Raw genomic sequence first — 20,425 nt, 5'->3', positions numbered from 1 at the left:
TGCGGTATTCCACTAATTACTTTAGTCCAAGTGGAAAACATCCCATTAATCACCACTCTCTGTTCCCTGTTATCAAGCCAATTACTCACCCATGTAAAAATAGTGTCTCCTATACCGAGCTCCCTTAATTTAAAAATCAGCCTCTTGTGAGGAACTGTTTCGAAAGCTTTTGCAAAATCCAGATAAACCACATCTATTGCGTTGCCCTGGTCCAGATTGTCGCTTACTATCTCATAAAAGCTAATCAAATTAGTTTGGCATGACCTATTTCTCACAAAACCATGTTGGTTCTTATTTAATAGCATGGGTGTTCTCCAAGTAGTCCTGTATGCGGTCCGTTAGTATACTCTCCAATAGTTTCCCCACTATTGATGTCAGACTAACAGGTCTATAGTTACAAGGATGAAGTTTAATACCCTTTTTAAATATTGTGAATACATCCACTATATGCCAGTCGTTTGGTACCATGCCTGATCTAAGTGACTCAGTGAAAATCAGATACAGTGGCCTCGCTATTTCAGCATTTAGCTCCGTCAGAACCCTAGGATGTAGGTCATCTGGGCCAGGAGATTTATTAGTCTTCATTTTTTTTAGCCGTTCATGGACTACTTCCTCAGACAGATAGGTATTAAGTAGTGGGCCTTTATCAATACCATTGTTATTTTTACTCACTAATCCCAAAATCTGGTCCTCTCTAGTAAACACTAATGAGAAAAATGTGTTCAATATTTCAGCTCTTTCTTTGTCGTCATTTATCAGGAATACAGTAGTTCACTTTTTAATGGTCCTATATTCTCTTTTTTTAGCCTCTTACCATTTATGTATTTATAGAATTTTTTTAAGGTTAGTTCTACTCTCTTTAGCAATTTGTTTTTCATTTAAGCTGCTCTGATTTCCTTTTTGCATTTTCTGTTACATTGCTTGTAGTACTGGAATGACTCTGCCTTCCCGTTGTTATGAACCACAGGTAGTGGTTCATTCCTATTTTATGTTTATAGTTCTCTTGCAGGCCAGGATTTCCCCTTGCTCTGGTTTAGAGGATTATTGTTTGCTGTCAGTGGTCAGTCTGTGTAATTGCAGTCTGTTCCCATGTGTTCAGCCTCACTGGCTGCTAATTGCATCTTGTCAGTTTGGAGTCATGCAACAGGGCAGCTGCATTACATAATTAATTAGGCCTCTCTGTTATATGCTGGCTGAGTGCAATTCACAGACGCTGGTGATATTTCTAGGTTTCCAGTCTGCTTGAGTTCTGAGCTTGTTCCTGCCAGTTCCTGAGCTCCTGTGTAGCAGTGTCTGTCGAGCTGCTTCCTGTGTCGATTCCTGTGTCAGTCCCTGTGTCGATTCCTGTGTCTGATCCCGTGTCCTGCCATGAAGCGTTCCTGTCCAGAAGTCCTGTGGCTTTGCCTATGCCTGGTCGAGTTTCTGGCTTCTTGGTGTCCACCGGTCTGTCGTTTGGGATTCTGCCTGTCCTCCAGTTCTGAGAGTCTGTGTCGGCAGCATTGGGGGTTCCTGTCCGTTTGCCAGTATTCGTACCGGTTCCGTGAGTAGCGGCTCTGCCGCGTCCTTCGGCCTAGGCCGCTGTATTCCGTTATTATTTCTGTCACTGGTGTTTTGCAGAGGGTTCTGCTTATGCTGTTACCGCCGGTACACAAAAGTATTGTGTCAGCGTGTGGTCAGCATTTCCTTTGTTGTTCTTTTCCTTTGGCGGCAAGCCGCACATACTTTGGTTTTAGGTTTGTTAGTAGCCCCTGGCCTTGTTGTTTAGTTAGAGGGCCCCTTGTTATCACCCTGTCTCGGTTCACTCTTTATCTCTCATTAAGACCTGAGGGGGCATCGAAGTTGGGCAGACGTAATCCGCCCTTCAAACACGGCTGCCATGGGCTCAAGCAACCATAGTCTCGCAAGAGTGTACTGACAGCACAGATGAGACAACGGAGATAGGGCGCCAGGGGCTATTCCCTTTCCATTCCCCTTTCCCAGCATTACGTCCTGGTGCTCTGGACTCACTTCATAACATCTCCCTTGTTCTGAGCACCAGGAACCTAACACCCGTCTGATTTGAAAGCTTTGAATGCTCACCTCTTTTTATCAATTTCTTCCTTAACTTTTTTTTTTTCAACCACATTATTTTGAATTTAGTGCTCTTATTTTTACTGCCCAAGGGGATGCACTTATGGGTATATTTGACAAGCATTGTTTTAAAAACATCCCACATTTCGGCAGTGTTTTTTCCCCTGAAACAAAGTTCCCCAATCTATGTTCTTTAGTGTGCATTTCAGCATGTTAAAATTTGCCTTTTAAAAGTGTAGTTAGTTGTACCCTTAGAGTGCTGCTTTTGAATGCTAATGTAGAATGTGGTCAAATTATGATCACTGTTACCCAAGGTCTTCGCTGTATCTCCACATAATTAGTTAGTACCAGGTCTAGTATAGTCCCTAATCTGGTTGGTTCCTCGACTATTTGCGACAGGTAGTTATCCTTTAGCATATTTAAGAACCTTTTTCCCCTAGCTGTATTACATGATTCGCTAGCCCAATTTATGTCCTGATAATTAAAGTCCCCAATGATTAGGACCTCCCCCAGCCCTGTAGCTTTCTCGATTTGCATCAAGAGTTGCGCTTCCTCAATCGCACAAATATCAGGCGGTTTATAACATGTCCCTATTAAAAGTTTTTTTTGTACTTTTCTTTCCCATAGAAATTTCAACCCATAGTGTCTCCACACTATCTCCAGTTCCCTCGTAAATACCCTCCTTTAAGTATGGTTTAAGAAATGGTTTCACGTAAAGACATATGCCACCCCCTCTTTTAATGTCCCTGTCTCTCCGGAAAAGAGTATATCCCTCCAAGTTAGTTACATAATTGTGGGAGTCATCCCACCATATCTCCGTGATACCCATAATATTGTATTGTTCCTTTATTACAAGCATTTCTAGTTCCCCCTTAATGCCTGAAAGGCTTCTTGCGTTTGTAAACATACATTTTAGTTTAGTGATACCCTTATCTATTTGTCCATTCATTGGTATTGACAATGCTAAATTCTTTTGTCGTATAAACAACCCTTAATGAAGTCTAAGAACACTGTACGCTGTTTACTTAAGAAGTACCGTAAGGGTACGCTAGTTGCGTAACGATCGCTCAGCCGTAGGCGAGACGCTCAAGCGTCACGTTCGCTCACGGCCCAGTGATCACAGGACAGCACGTTATTGGTTATGTCTAGAGTAATGATTCGCTATGGCGTAGCGTACGCTCGAGACCACGAGGAGATCACCAGCGGCGCAGACGCTCACAACGCTATTCCTTTATGTCTAAACCTTTTATCAATGAAATACACAGAATACCTTAATGTGAATACAGGGTGTATGTGCAACCTTGTGTAACCTAACTAACTACAAAGTTGCTTGAGCGTCACCGACGCTCAAGTGAACACTTAAAACTATAGAAAATACACAGATACTGGTTTAGGGTCCAAAGCCTATTAACTGTATTATATCTAATATACTTGTAAAAAGAATAACAGTACAAATGATACACTACAATATAACAGAGACTTCCTAACCAAAATACAATACTATCTAACACAATACAATACTAGTCTAGGGGAGATGTGAGAGAAAAGAGAAGGGAGAGAGAGAAATGGAGAGAGATGAGAGAAATTGGCTCACAGTAAGACAATGATTACGGAGAGAAAACTTACGCACAAGGGGAAACGATCGCATGCGCCTGGACATCCAGCACCCGATTTTCAGCAATGAGAACCGTTGAAGAGTGAGAGCTGGATGTGGTCGGCCTGCCTATTTATGCCCCACACACAATGCAATCCAATGGTCCCTACAATCTTGTCGCCCATTGGACACAGGAATTCGGCTTCGCATCATAACAAAAGGTCATAGGTTGATTCATACAGGTGGGCTGTGACGATTTCCAACAGCTCAGGTGGGTGGGAAACTGGGTTTCCCGCCGCATACCTGAGTATGAGTAAATAATAGAAATGGACATAAACTTCTTATGTCCATAACTATCCGCACGAGCGATTAATACGCTCCAAACCAACACCGGAATATTGTTAATTAAATACTCTTCCGATGGGTACCAAACACTGCTATATGATTCCTGTTAGACCCTTCGTACAATACAAAGAGGGATTCCTCCGTTCAGGGACGTTCTATATTAACCAAACTTTCAGGAACCATTAAAGGGATCATGATCTATAAACTACATTAATTATGAAAATGTGTAACGAATGAGTCGCACGCTACGACTACATAAACTCTACCGTAAATACGCATACCGTGCGCCCGCGGGTGCACGCTATTGCGGGTATGCGCCTTCACGGGAGAGCGTACGCATGCGCAGCGCGGACCAGTGTGCGGTGCAAATATGGCAACGTGTATAGAGATATTTTTCTGACTTTGACAGTCCACCCTTTGGCAGTCAATAATAACTGCCACCTTCTAAAACATTTCAAAAGGAGAAAAATATATGTCAGGGGTTAATTCATTTCCATGGTTGGGTAGGGGAGGAGAGAGGAGTAGGTGTGAAGAGGGTATGACCTAGTGAGATAGCAGAAGCATGTGTGTATGAGTCCATGTTTGGGGGGGTCATGTATCATCGTGCCGTACGTGTTGTAAATCAAGCTTCGAGGTATTGCGAAGTATACATTTGAATTCCTTCTTATGCTGTGGTACAGGTCTGTGGATGGGCTGTCAAACTTTACCGAGCTCTTTTCGGATTTTTTTGAACAAAATGGGGAGCACATTTTAGTTGATGATACATGAATGGGGGAATATGTGATTGTTGATATCTGTGCCTGTATTCCCTATACTATGTGTGTTATTACCTGAGGGTTGTAGAGATGAAGATGAAGAACACTTATGGAAAATGCAATGATATTCTATGTCAGGTAAATGTACATCTGTCGTCGAAGTTTTGTTCGGTATCAGTTGAAAGTCGTCTTCTTTGCGCTGTTTTGCTCCTTAGGCATGAGCAACAAGCTTTGTCAGTGCCATCAGATTTACAAAAAATGTTGGGCTAGCGTGAGTTTAAAAATACTAGGGAAACTGGGGATCCATGGCAAAGTTCATCAAGTGTCCATTTCTCAAGTGGTCAAAACTCTTTCTTTGGTCCATCCGTTGTCTGTGTAGCGTCTCGTCAACTTCCTCGTCCAAGGGGGTCTTGTTATCTTGGAGAAAAGCAGAAAAACAGGTGAAAGAAACGGACCGTATAATCGCATTTTCATCACATCCTGGTTTCTATCATTGGGTCATAAATCAAATCCAGGTTAAGTACAGTTTCCTCGCTCCTCAAGCTCATCACTCTTGTACTTTGTTTGCACCTCATTAAAGCCCGCCCGCATCTAAATATCAATCCAATAGATATAACAACACCCAAGATACATAGTAGAAACTTTCCAACATCCATTATGACTCCTTGAGCCCAGTCTCCTAAACCGGAGAACCAATTTCGCGGGTTCAACCATGACACCCAACCAGTCAGCTCATCACCTACAGCAGCAAGGGTGAGATTGTGTTTTCGGCGAAATTCCCACTTCAATTGGAGAATATCGTCCATCTTTTGGTCTATGACCTCTACCGGATCCTCGGTGCTATTTGTGATATACGTGCAACACTTTACGCCGTACTGTGTTGCCAATGTAACACAATATCCGCCTGTTACTGCTGTAAGATAATTAAGAACCATCCTATGCTGAACTAGTTCTGTTTTGTAGGCTTGAAGTTCTCTTCCAGTGTATCTAAACGTGTCATCATACATTTCAGTGATATTATCTAACAAATTGGCGAGTGCGGAAATGTATCTATAATTCATCACTCCTCGAGCGGTGCGAGTGAAATCTAACGCTACCAGAACCTGAATCCCGGTGGATTCATGGATAAGATCAGAGGCCGGATGCTCTAACCTTTCTGACAGTTGTCTTTTAACTCGGTGCTCGTAATGAGTGTGAGTATAAGGAGCTTGGGCACCACGGTGTATGTCCTTCATTTTGTCATGTGTTACAGTCATCACTTCAGGCAATACTTTTCCAATATAACACAATCCTTCAGAGTTTGGGGCAAGCCACTTGTACGCCTTTCTCCCGCATATGAAATATGCATCATCGGGGAGAACATATGGGACGGAGAAGGACATTACCATGTTACACACCTTCCAGGTGAACTCTCCTGACCCTAATTCTTCCATCTGTTTAATGCACGTATCAGTTTGTACGATATGTGCACAGTATCCTGGTGATACCTCTCCAACTCTAGTAATCCTATTTCCTAAGGTATATCGATACCGGAAAGATTTTCCTCTACTGGCTATGTGGCGTACAAGCTCTGTATCTGTAGGCATTCTATCTGCTCTGTGTGAAAAGGTCATGGTAAGGTTGCTCCATGACACTTCCCAATTTCCCGGCTTACGGGGATTGGAGATATTAAAACATAAGAGGGACCTATCCACATGGTATTGGTGGAGCTTCAAACTAGGAGGGCTGGAGATGTTAAACCTCCGGTCCACCGGTCTCCCACCACTTAGCTCAAGTACCTCCCCTAACGTTAAAGGAAATGGTACTAGCCCTGATTTGCTATGACCCTGAGGTACTTGAGAGCATACCCAACAATCTGTTTGGTTTAGTACGTTACCCACTAAGGAGTGATAGTCACTCAATGGATGCCGGTCCATATGGATATTAAAACTGGATTGGCATTTCTTTATGCATCCATCTTCAATCAAATTGTCACAAAGCCTACAGATACAGTTTTCTTCAGCTAACAATCCATCACAATTTCTTCTATCGGATCGTTTTCTGATACTCGCCTTTGCTTGTTGGTTTGGTTGATCTTGGAAAACTACGCCCCCATCATCATAATCGGAACCCATTCCAGAACCTCTTTCGACCTCTATGGTACTCTCGCCGGAACAGACTGCTCTGGTCAACATCATGGTCAACAGGAAAATCCGGATCACAGTCTCTTGGGGCAAGTCCATCTTTGAGGAGGAAATGGAGAAGTATGAGAAGGGGGAAAAAGAAATTTCAAGGGAGAGGGGGTGGGAAGTGGAGAAAAACAATAAAAGGGAGAGGGGAGTCGACAACTGCTTTCGGTCTTCAAGGCTCAGGTGCCGCCTCAGTCCTCCTGGAACAGACACTCCAGTGATACAACCTCTACCGTCTGTTCCTTATCACGGGACTTCTCTGGATCAGCAACCTTTTTGCAGTGGGATGAATGGACCCAAGTCTCTCTCTCAGCAACCTTCAATGCTGTGGTGCTAGTCAATAAGACCTGGTATGGTCCTTCCCATCTATCAATAAGACAACCTGAGCGTAGAAAATTTCGTATCATTACATAATCCCCAGGTTCAATGTCATGACAATTACTACCTGGTAAATCAGGAATCACCAACTTCAGATTATCATTTTGATTCCTCAACTGCTTACTCATGTTAATCAAGTACTTTACAGTTACTTCATTGTTACATTTCAAATCATCCTGAGGGTTAATCATGACATGCGGTTGTCGACCAAACAAGATTTCAAAAGGGGACAGGTTAAGAGGGGACCTGGGAGTGGTTCTGATGCTATACAAAACAATGGGTAAAGCTTCTGGCCACGTCAATCCTGTCTCTGCCATTACTTTACTCAATTTATTTTTAATAGTGCTGTTCACTCTTTCGACCTTGGCACTCGCCTGTGGACGGTACGGAGTGTGCAGCTTGCTATCAATTCCCATCAACTTACACATTCCTTGAAAGACATCACCGGTAAAATGGGTACCCCTATCACTTTCAATGATTCTAGGGATACCATATCTACATACAAATTCCTGCACAATTTTCTTAGCTGTAAACATAGCGGTATTTGTGGCTGCTGGAAAAGCTTCGACCCAATTCGAGAAAACATCTATACAAACAAGTACATATTTCAAATTTCGACATGGGGGTAATTGAATGAAGTCAATTTGTATTACCTGGAAAGGGCCGCCGGCAGGTGGGATATGGGATGGTTCTGTAGGTATTGCCTTTCCAATATTCTTTCTCAGACAGGTAAGGCATGACATTGCTTTTTTACTCGCATGAGAGGAGAATCCTGGGGCGCACCAGTATGCTCTTACCAATTTGCACATCCCCTCCTTGCCTAGATGAGTCAGCCCGTGAGCTGCTTCAGCCAGACATGGAAGATATGCTCTGGGGGCCACTGGTTTACCATGTCCATCCGTCCAGAGCCCTGAGGACTCCTGGCCATATCCCTTTGCCTTCCAGACTGCCTTTTCCTGTGTGGAACACAAATTCTGCATCTCACACAACTTTTGTGTTGATGGTATTAAATACCATCAGTTGTGTGGTGTCTGTCTGTATGGGGGTAGCAGCTGCAAGCTTAGCTGCTTCATCTGCTCGGCTGTTACCAAGTGACACTGGGTCTTGACAATATGTATGTGCTTTACATTTGATAACAGCCACTCTGTCGGGTTCCTGTATCGCTGTTAGAAGCCTTTTTATATAAGCTGCATGCGCTATCGGTGTACCAGCTGCCGTCATGAAATTTCTGAGGCGCCATAGGGCTCCGAAATCATGTACTACCCCGAAGGCGTATCTAGAATCGGTGTAGATATTGGCTGACTTACCCTTAGCCAATTCACATGCTCTGGTTAGGGCGACCAGTTCAGCAACCTGGGCTGAGTGAGGTGGACCTAGCGGTTCCGCTTCTATGGTGTCTTGGTCATTTACGACTGCGTATCCCGTACACAAGTCTCCCGAGTCTGACTGTCTATGACAACTACCGTCAGTGTAGAACGTGAGTTCTGCATCTTCCAGTGGATTGTCACTGATGTCAGGCCTTGCGGTAAAATTTTGGGTCAAATATTCCATACAATCATGTGTGTCTTCCTTTGTATTAAATCCTCCTTCCCCATCACTCTCACCTTCCACCCTTTGTGCCTGACCAGGCACACCTGGGAGATATGTTGCAGGATTTAATGCGCTGCATCTCCTTATGGTGATGTTTACTGGGGCCATTAATGCCAATTCCCATCTTGTAAACCTTGCTGATGAGACGTGTCTGGTTTGGGCAGAATTCAATAAGGCAGATACCGCATGTGGTGTATGGATTGTGAGGTTGTGGCCTAGCACGACATCTTCGCTTTTTGTCACTAGCAATGCTATCGCCGCAACGCTACGCAAGCATGTGGGGAGGGATCGCGCTACCGTGTCTAGCTGAGCGCTGTAATATGCAACTGGCCTGCTGGCGTCACCGTGTTTTTGGGTTAGTACACCTGCTGCGCAACCAGCACTTTCTGTTCCGTATAGTTCAAAGGGTTTCCCATAGTCTGGCATACCTAGTGCTGGCGCCTGCGTTAGGCACTGTTTGAGTCTCTCAAATGCTGTTTCGGATTCGTCAGTATGCAAAATCCTATCAGGTTTGTTTGAGGAGACCATTTCCTGCAGAGGTAACGCCAATATGGAAAACCCTGGGATCCAATTACGGCAATACCCACACATTCCTAAAAACGTCCTGATCTGTTGCTGGGTTTGTGGCAGTGTCATGTCTCTAATGGCTTGGATTCTATCAGCGGTCAGGTGTCTCAGTCCTTGTGTTAGACAGTGTCCCAAATATTTTACCTTAGTTTGGCATAATTGCAACTTGTCTTTGGAAACCTTGTGACCTGTGTCTGAAAGATGAAACAGGAGCTGTTTCGTATCCTTCAGGGATGCTTCCAATGAATCAGAACACAGTAGTAAATCATCCACATACTGTATCAATACTGATCCACTCTCTGTTTGGAAAGACTGTAAACAATCATGCAAAGCCTGAGAAAATATACTTGGACTATCTATGAAACCTTGGGGTAACCGAGTCCACGTGTATTGGACTCCTCTGTATGTGAATGCAAACAAATATTGGCTGTCAGGATGCAGAGGTACCGAAAAGAAAGCGGAGCAGAGGTCAATAACAGTGAAAAATTTGGCAGTGGGAGGAATTTGCATTAGGATGACAGCTGGATTAGGCACTACGGGGAACTGACTCTCAACTATTTTGTTAATCCCCCTTAAATCCTGCACTAGCCTGTAACCCCTCCCCCCACTCTTTTTAACAGGGAAGATGGGACTATTTGCTGTGCTGGACGTTCTTACCAGAATGCCCTTTAGCAGCAAGCGCTCTATTACTGGGAAAACTCCTAACTCCACCTCTGGCTTCAGAGGATACTGTGGGATTTTTGGAGCTATCCTACCATCTTTTACTTGTATAACTACTGGAGCTACGTTTGCCATTAATCCAGTGTCCTGTCCATCTTTTGTCCAAAGTGACTCTGGTATCTGAGATGTCATCTCTTCTACTTGGGATGGATTCCTATTTGTCATAATGGTATGTGACATTAATTTTGATGGGGAGTCTAACATGTCTCGCACTTCCTGAGCGTGATTCTCAGGAATGTCCAAGAATACACCTTCAGGAGTACAGTAAATGACGCAACCCATTTTACATAGTAAGTCTCTACCCAGGAGATTAGTTGGTGCAGATGCAGCCAGCAAAAAGGAATGCTTGGTATGCAAAGGCCCTATTGTAATCTCGGCTGGTTTGCTAACAGGGTAGTGTTGGACTACTCCTGTTACTCCCATGGCTGGAATGGTCCTACCAGTGGTTCTCATGCCCACTGTCGAATTTATCACTGACTTGGCCGCCCCTGTGTCTACAAGAAAATTTAAAGTTTTACCAGCCACGTTGATTGCGATCTCTGGTTCACTTCCAAGACTGGCAATCAATTTTACTGGCTGCAGATTACAGGTATGGCCACACCCCTATTGGGTATGCTGACCTCCCTGAATCCCGCTGGCAGCAACTACTTGTGAGGGAGTTAGCTGGGAACTACCAGAGGCATGCCAATCTCTGTTCGGGGGGTATCTTTTTGTTTCCCCTGTATGTGGCTCATAACTCCGCCTCTGTGGATCCTGATCCCAATGTCTTGTGTTGTGTCGTTGTCTAGGGGGTTGGTATGATTTTGGTACATTTCTTACTCTACATTCTCGTGCATAGTGTCCCGGTCTGTTACAGGAATAACAAGTTATTACAGTTGACTTACTTACAGGATTCGATGGTACATACGCAGGCTGCTTTGTGGTCAGCGCCTGTATACTTACTGACATTAACTTATCACTTTGCGACTCTCTGTGCCTGGTGATGTTTCTGTCGTGATCAATAGCAGCCTCTCTCAAGGTGGACACTGACAGACCTCGCCAACATGGTTGCGTAGTCTGTACCCTAGCCTTTAATGTTTCCTTTAAACCATCCATCAGTACAGATACTGCTACTTCTTGATGGTTTGGGTTGGTCCTAATGTCTTCTATACCAGTGTATTTTGCCATTTCTAATAGTGCCCGGTGAAAATATTCTGTTGCCGTTTCGGACTCCTTTTGCTTAATGGAAAATATTTTATTCCATTTAGCAACGGCTGGGAAATACTCTTTTAGCTGCAAATTTATCCTTTTTACATTATCCTTGTCGTACACATCGGTAAGTGGTATATCTTTGTCTAGTCCACAATCAGCCAAGAATTGAACTGAGTCGACATTGGAAGGTAAGCAAGCTCTTAGCACTATCTGCCAATCCTTATTATTGGGCTCTAAAGTGTTTCCTAGATCCCTGATGTATTTTTGGCTTGCCACCAAATCTTTTCTGGGGTCTGGGAATTCAGACACGATAGTCCTCAATTCCATTCTAGTAAACGGGCAATACATGGCAATGTTCCTAACGGGTGTGGCTCCTGATGCATCCGTTTTCCCATTGGGAACTACTATCACCTTAACTGGATTAACTCTAACAACTTCATTCTGTGTAGATTCTACAGCTTGTGGTGACATTGTTTCAGTGTAATGCATGGTGCCGTACTTACCCGTTGACACGACCTCACCTATCCCTCCGCTAGGGGCCTTCGCTAATCTTGTGGGTGTTGCTGTGCCTACTGTGGTCTCTGCTATAGTGGCTGCGAGAGAGAGAGCTGAAATTGTTGCCGAATCGTCTTCTTGATCACACTCCTGGGGAAAGTTCAAAACAGGGTACAACTTGCACGGGTTAATAATTGCATGAGTTACTTGGTTAACATCATTAACATTTACAGGGTTACTAAGTGTTTGTGTTTTACAACCCAGTGCGTTTCTCTCCGCAATCAACTTCTCTCCTGCTATATATGGTGGTGGCGGGGCTGTTGCAATCAATTTTCTGTTAGGACCAGCCCCCGCCGCCAGAGCCAAACCTCTCTGTATCTCACCTTCCTGGTGCCATAACTGTAAATAATCATGATGTTGGATTCGTCTCTTTGTTGATTTTATGAGACATATCCTCCTCCTTAAATTTTGTAACACTTCTGTGCTGAAGCTACCTATTCTTGGGAATTTGTCCCTGTCTTGTACAGTCATTCTCTCCCATTCATCACATAAAACCTCTGTGTGACTTCCGTATTTTTCACACATGATGTACCTTGCCGACCCTACTGGTCGGTTCTCTGAATCAACCCGAACCGAGGTTGATCGCCCCCTACCTGAACAATTGGCCCCCATAATCTGCAGGTGTTGCTTACTACTCCTGTGATCTTTATATCACGGTCTTCAGCGAACCCTTACAGCAAACCAAATTATTCACAATAGGCCGGCGGTGGCGGTTTACCGAGTACCCCACTCACTCGCCCACCTCGACCAATACGACCTGATCACACCGATATGGTGCTGGCGTACTCGATACAGGGCCCCTATGGAACCTTCGGTTTACTGGAACATATGAGGGTTACCCGCAGGACACTTACTCTTTCCAGTAAAGGTGGGGTTGTTAGATAGTTCCTGAGTGACCAGCGAACTTCCCTTCCAAAAATAAAAAATTACACAAATCACGTCAGAATGTACAAATAGCGTTTGTGACCACTTTACTCTAATGGTATTAGGTCAGATTACTAACTACTGCACACAATTACGTGCGGTACAATCGTTCAGTACATAAGCACTACTTGTCATGTACTGAAAGATCAATGGAATCGAAAATTTCGGCTGCGAATTCCTTCAGCATGAGCTTGTATGGCCTATATGGGTTCTGCACCAACACCCCAGGCGTTGTGCCTCTTGTACCTTTATAGCGGACCTCTTTGTCTATTTTACCTGTTACCTTATGACCTCCTGGTCTGTTACCTTATGACCTCCTGGTCTGTTACCTTATGGTCCGCTATACTCTAATGCTCAAATATTATTTAACCAGGGATGCCTCCCTAGCCACCGTATATGTCACTTACACGTATGTTCCTTGACGAGTACCCGACTTTCCTTTTGGTTCAACCTCTAAGTTATATAAACTTATGTGATAAAAAAAAACACACTCACTCAACACATGTACACTTTGTTTCTATATCTATTTCTGCGCAGAAATTTTCTTCAGCCCAGCTGTGTTACCAATTAGGAGCAGGATCTGTTAAACTAAATTTCAGATTTTTTTTTTTTTTCAAAAATAGATTTGCGTTATTTACCGCGTCGCGTTATTTATCGCCTTTGCGTTAATTATCGCTTTGCGCTAAAATCCAACTTTTTCGTGACTTGAGCTACGTGGGCGTAACCGGACGCTACGTTGCGTAATGTACGCTGCGTGCGTCTGCCTTTGGATTGCGTACGCTAGTCTTTGTTAGAGACACGTGTACGCAAAACAAAGATCCACCGTAACACAATTTCTACTTTTATCAATGTAGATGATCCCTGATCATCTACCGCACACCACACTGGCTGCCTTATCTCCCAGACAAGCCGTGTGTTGGTCTATACTTTAACTATTACCTCTACTATGAAATAACAGCAAATCTCTTTTTGCACTTTCTATCAACTATAAAAATTGGCAAACAGGAATAGTGATATACGAAATTGAAAAGGAAATGCAGATATATATGTATGCGTGCGTGTATACGCAAGACAGAAGAAAAATAAACAGTTTTAAAAGACACAAGCGTTTTGTTCTTACTTCCGGTTCCCGGATTCCTTCAGCACTCTTTATCTAAGCGAAGCAGACGCTTATCCCGTCAGCACTGCGAGACAACCTCCCACCCTTTGCTGGGGGATAATGTCTGCTTATCTACCTAGTGCAGATATGAGAAGGACAGGACGAGTCCCCAATTGACAATGCTAAATTCTTTTGTCGTATAAACAACCCTTAATGAAGTCTAAGAACACTGTACGCTGTTTACTTAAGAAGTACCGTAAGGGTACGCTAGTTGCGTAACGATCGCTCAGCCGTAGGCGAGACGCTCAAGCGTCACGTTCGCTCACGGCCCAGTGATCACAGGACAGCACGTTATTGGTTATGTCTAGAGTAATGATTCGCTATGGCGTAGCGTACGCTCGAGACCACGAGGAGATCACCAGCGGCGCAGACGCTCACAACGCTATTCCTTTATGTCTAAACCTTTTATCAATGAAATACACAGAATACCTTAATGTGAATACAGGGTGTATGTGCAACCTTGTGTAACCTAACTAACTACAAAGTTGCTTGAGCGTCACCGACGCTCAAGTGAACACTTAAAACTATAGAAAATACACAGATACTGGTTTAGGGTCCAAAGCCTATTAACTGTATTATATCTAATATACTTGTAAAAAGAATAACAGTACAAATGATACACTACAATATAACAGAGACTTCCTAACCAAAATACAATACTATCTAACACAATACAATACTAGTCTAGGGGAGATGTGAGAGAAAAGAGAAGGGAGAGAGAGAAATGGAGAGAGATGAGAGAAATTGGCTCACAGTAAGACAATGATTACGGAGAGAAAACTTACGCACAAGGGGAAACGATCGCATGCGCCTGGACATCCAGCACCCGATTTTCAGCAATGAGAACCGTTGAAGAGTGAGAGCTGGATGTGGTCGGCCTGCCTATTTATGCCCCACACACAATGCAATCCAATGGTCCCTACAATCTTGTCGCCCATTGGACACAGGAATTCGGCTTCGCATCATAACAAAAGGTCATAGGTTGATTCATACAGGTGGGCTGTGACGATTTCCAACAGCTCAGGTGGGTGGGAAACTGGGTTTCCCGCCGCATACCTGAGTATGAGTAAATAATAGAAATGGACATAAACTTCTTATGTCCATAACTATCCGCACGAGCGATTAATACGCTCCAAACCAACACCGGAATATTGTTAATTAAATACTCTTCCGATGGGTACCAAACACTGCTATATGATTCCTGTTAGACCCTTCGTACAATACAAAGAGGGATTCCTCCGTTCAGGGACGTTCTATATTAACCAAACTTTCAGGAACCATTAAAGGGATCATGATCTATAAACTACATTAATTATGAAAATGTGTAACGAATGAGTCGCACGCTACGACTACATAAACTCTACCGTAAATACGCATACCGTGCGCCCGCGGGTGCACGCTATTGCGGGTATGCGCCTTCACGGGAGAGCGTACGCATGCGCAGCGCGGACCAGTGTGCGGTACAAATATGGCAACGTGTATAGAGATATTTTTCTGACTTTGACAGTATGCTTTCCCTTCTTACTTTAGTATTCCCGGATTTTCCAATTCTTGCTGTTCTTCCATCCCCCCTTCTCCACCCCCATTATACTTACTACCTCCCCCTTTGCTGTACCCCCTAATGAACCTGTAGTTTCTTTCTAAACCCTCCCCCCAGTCATCTAGTTTAAAAGCTCCTCCAACCTTCTAACCATCCTACCCCCCAGTACTGCTGCCCCTCCTCATTCAGGTGCAATCCATCGCGACAAAAAAGATGGCGCCTAACTGAGAAGTCCACTCAGTGTTCCAGGAACACAAACCCTTCTTTCCTACACCAGTCTCTAAGCCACATGTTTACCTCCCTAATCTCCCTCTGGCTCCCTAGGCAAGTGCGTGGCACAGGTAATATTTCAGAGAATATTACCTTAGATGTCCTTGCCTTAAGCTTCTGGCCTAAGTTCCTATAGTCTTTCTTAAGGACATCCCACCTACCAATAAATTTGTTGTCGGTGCCAACATGCACCAAAACCGCCGGGTCGTTCCTGGCCCCTCCCAACAATATTTCTACCCGGTCCGCAATGTGTTGTACCCGAGCACCCGGGAGACAACAGACTGTACGGCGATCATGGTCCCGGTAGCAGATTGCCCTGTCTGTCTTACTGATAACAGAATCCCCTACCACCACAATCTGACTAGGTACCGAACTATATTTTTACTCATCTGTACCTTAGAGACCGTTCCTCTGGTTGCTAGAGGGAACAGTCTGCTCCCGCTCCGTCATTTCATCACTGCCATCCTCAGAATCTTCGTCCAGTCGGGCGAATTTGTTGGGGTTTGACAGATCGGAGATTTCCTTTTTCCTCCTCCTCTTCTTCTTCCTTCTGTGACCCAGCTGGCTACCTGTTCATCCTCATCTAAAAGTGACCCCCCGCAACTCCTCCACCATTCTATCTAAATGATGCTCGAGATTGTGAATACCCCTCAGTCGCGTAACGGTTTGATCTAGTTCAGTTACCTGGGCTCCCAGGGCAACCATTCGCACACATCTCGCGCAGATATATTCACATTGGGACGGTTGGTCATACATCTTGCACGACATGCACTGAGTAAGATTCTCAATCACGGCCCCACCCATTTTGTTTGAAAGCTCTAACTCCCTGTTAGCTTCAGAAAAACAATACAAACTATGTAATTCAATACAGCACTATAGCCTAGCTGCGAAGAGAAACAATATTCAATGACAGAACAGTAATTAGTACTACAATGTGTAATAATATATCAATACAAAACAGTCAACACAGTAATGCTAATGATACTCGCGTGTCCTGGTGTAGTCTGGATCTGTCTGGACCTCCTACCACAGCACCCGCTCACTGGTCACTGCTACCTTCATCCGGCACATGCACCTGTCTCACGGCCTTCCGTCCTGCACGTGTACCCAGCTCCTTCATCCAACCACTGTATCTGGCAACACCTTCCTGGTCCTTGCTTCTGGTTCCCAGCAGATGCACCCCTGCTGCAGGCTCCCAGCAGATGCATCCCTTGCAGCAGGCTCCCATTAGCTATGTTGCTATGTTACACCCTCTTCACAAGGATCTCTACTATATACCCAGTGTTGTCTGCCTTCAAAAGGTAGAGGCTTGCAGGAACCAGAAAGGTTAGAATCATTTAAAACAATGATTACTAATATAAATTCAGAGTTAGCTGCTGCAAAGCAAGAAAGGCAGACCCTAAAACAATCTGTAGATGATTTCCTGTTTAAGACTGCTGGCCACAGACAGGCTCTGGTGGTTTCTCATAAATGCACACTCCCACAGGTACTCGAATCTGAGTCTGATACTGAAATACCAGAGTTAGATGAGGGAAACTGGAGATGACAATGCTCTGTCCCCGGGGTTGAGGCCCAGATTGTTGCTATTAGAGAAGCCCTCAACATACAGGATGAGACAGAACCAAAAGAGGAATTGTTTTTTTTAAAGTGAAACCAAAATCCTTTTTCACCTTCCCTATCTCAAAAGAATTAAACTCCCTTTCCAAAGAGGCGTGGGTAAATCCTGATAAGAAATTTATTACTCCTACATGGTTACTAAATTCCTTTTCCTTACCAGCTGAGGATTGGAAAGTTTGGGAAAACCCAGCATCCATGGATACTTCAGTATCCAGGCTGTCACATAAAATCGTACTGCCTGTACCTGGGGCTATCTCCCTCAAGGACCCAGCTGACTGCAAAATTGAGACTACACTCAAATCAATTTACACTGCAGTGGGTGTAGCCCAACACCCCACTATTGCTTGCGGCTAGATTTCTAGGGCCATTGTTAAATGGTCCAATAATATAATAAATGGGTTTGACTCCCTACCTCAGGATGAGATCATTATAGTACTGCAGCATATCCAAGATGCTGCAAACTTTGAGTGAGGCAGTTAAGGAATTATGTCTGTGGCTGCGACAATGGTCAGCAGATGCTGATTCCAAAAGGGGTGTTGAGAACCTTCATTTTACAGGGGATGCCTTGTTTAGAGAAAAACTAAACAAGTGGATATCTCAGGCGACGGCAGGTAAGTCTACCTATCTGCCATCTGCTGTACCTCCTGCTAGACGTCCCTACCCTGGGCCCTCTCTGCAGTCCTTTTGTGTGGCAAAATTCAGATGCAGAGCCAGAGGTGCATCCAATGCTGCTAAAGGAACTCACAGTAAGTCCCATAAACCAGCAGCTGTAGCGCTCTGGACCATGCCTCCGGATCCTCATCCGCAATGCCCTGCGTGTGACGCAAAGTCCTGCCGGGATCCTTGGGTGAGGGAGCTCATATCCCAAGGATACCAGCTGGAATTTTAGGAACTACCTCCTCTCAGATTCTTCAAGTCGGCCTTACCAGCTTCACCTGCAGCAAGAGTTACCTGGCAAAAAGACATTCAAAAGCTGCTATCTACAGGAGTTATTGTTCCAGTACCACCTCCGCTGCAAACAAAGAGATTTTACTCAAGTATCATTGTGGTTCTGAAGCCGGATGGCTCAGTACGGGCGATCTTGAACCTCAAATCCCTGAACCCGTATTTTCACGTGTTCAAATTCAAGATGGAATCCCTATGGGAGGTGATCTCCGGTATGGAGGAGGGGAAGTTCCTGGTATCTCTGGATATCAAGGATGCATACCTTCATATCCCAATATGGCCACCTCATCAAGCTTACCTTTAGTTCGCTGTACTGGATCACCACTTCCAGTTCCAGTCCTTACCATTTGGTCTCTTCATAGCTCCAAGGATATTCACAAAAGTCATGGCGGAAATGATACTGCAATTGGGCCATATGGAAGTCAACATAGTCCCATACTTGGACGATCTCCTGATAAAGGTGGTGTCCAGGGAACAGCTGCTACACAGCATCGACTTGACAACTCGCCTGCTTATGGACCACGCTGGAACCTAAATTTCCAGAAGTCTCACCTGGAAACGTCTCAGAGGATTTCGTTCCTGGGAATGATCCTGGACATGGTATCGCAGAAGATATTCCTTCCAATGGACAAGGCCTTGACTATCCACGCTATGATCCGCTTGGTGCTCAGACCCTGCAAAATCTTAATTCATCTTTGCATTCGATTGCTGGGCAAGATGGTAGCCTCCTACAAGGCAATACAGTACGGCAGGTTTCATATGCATTCGTTCCAGCTGGATCTGCTTGACAAGTGGTCAGGTACTCACCTGCACATGCACCAGAGTATAACTCTTTCGCCAAAAGCATGGATAGCCCTGTTATGGTGGCTACAGATCTTTCACCTTGTGGAGGGTCGGTCTTTCAGTGCCCAGTCTCAGGGGTTGGGGTGCTGTGACCCAGGGGGCCCAGTTCTAGCGAAAGTGGTCGAGTCAGGAATCTGCCCTTCCCATAAATGTCCTGGAACCCATGGCAATTTAAAGTGCTCTTCTGCAAGCCTCCTATATCCTTCGGAATCAAGCCATCCAGGTGCAGTCGGACAACGCCATGATGGTACATCAACCGACAGGGAGGAACAAGAAGCAAGGCCGCAATGCAAGAGGTGTCAAGGATACTCCTCTGGGTGGAAGCCAATGCAAGTGCCATCTCAGCCATAGTCATCCCAAGAGTGGACAACTGGGAAGCGGACTTCCTCAGCAGACACGACCTCCATCCGGGGGAATGAGGCCTTTACCCTCGGGTGTTTCAACAACTGGTTCACCGGTGGGGCTGCCCACAGATAGACCTGATGGCTTCTCATCTCAACAAGAATCTCTGTCATTATTGTTTCAGAATGAGGGATCCGCAGGCCGCAGCACTGGACGCTCTGACGGCGCCATGGAACTACCAGTTTGTATACCTGTTTCCTCCAATCCCTCTCATTCCAAGAGTTCTAAAAAGACTCAAAATTGAAAGAGTTCAGGCAATTCAAATTGCCCCAGATTGGCCTCAACGGGCTTTGTACGTGGACCTCCTGACCACGTCTCTGGAGGAAACCTGGCCTCTGCCACTGCTCAAGGACCTTCTTCAACAATTACTGTTCGTCTATCCAGACTTACTGCGGCTATGTTTGAGGGCTTGGAAGTTGAGAGGGAGATATTAACTAAAAAAGGTCTCCCATCCACGGTTATATGCACTATTGTCCAGGCCCATAAGGTGGTCACGTCCAAACATTACCACGGTAACAGGAAGATATATGTCTCGTGGTGCGAGGGTAGAAAATATCCTCCTGCAGAATTCCGACTTGGCCGTTTTCTGCTATTTCTGCAAGCAGGTGTGGATAAGGGCCTACGGTTAGGCTCCATCAAAGTTCAGATTTCGTCTCTCTCTATATTCTTACAGAAACAACTAGCGGTACTCCCAGAAGTACAGACTTTTCTAAAGGGTGTTTTTCACATTCAGCCACCCTTTGTCCCTCCCATGGCTCCATGGGATCTCAATGTGGTCTTGACCTTTTTCCA

This window comes from Pseudophryne corroboree, chromosome 9 (genome assembly GCF_028390025.1).
Source record: "Pseudophryne corroboree isolate aPseCor3 chromosome 9, aPseCor3.hap2, whole genome shotgun sequence".
In the NCBI taxonomy this organism is placed as follows: domain Eukaryota; kingdom Metazoa; phylum Chordata; class Amphibia; order Anura; family Myobatrachidae; genus Pseudophryne; species Pseudophryne corroboree.
This window is presented reverse-complemented; position numbering follows the sequence as displayed.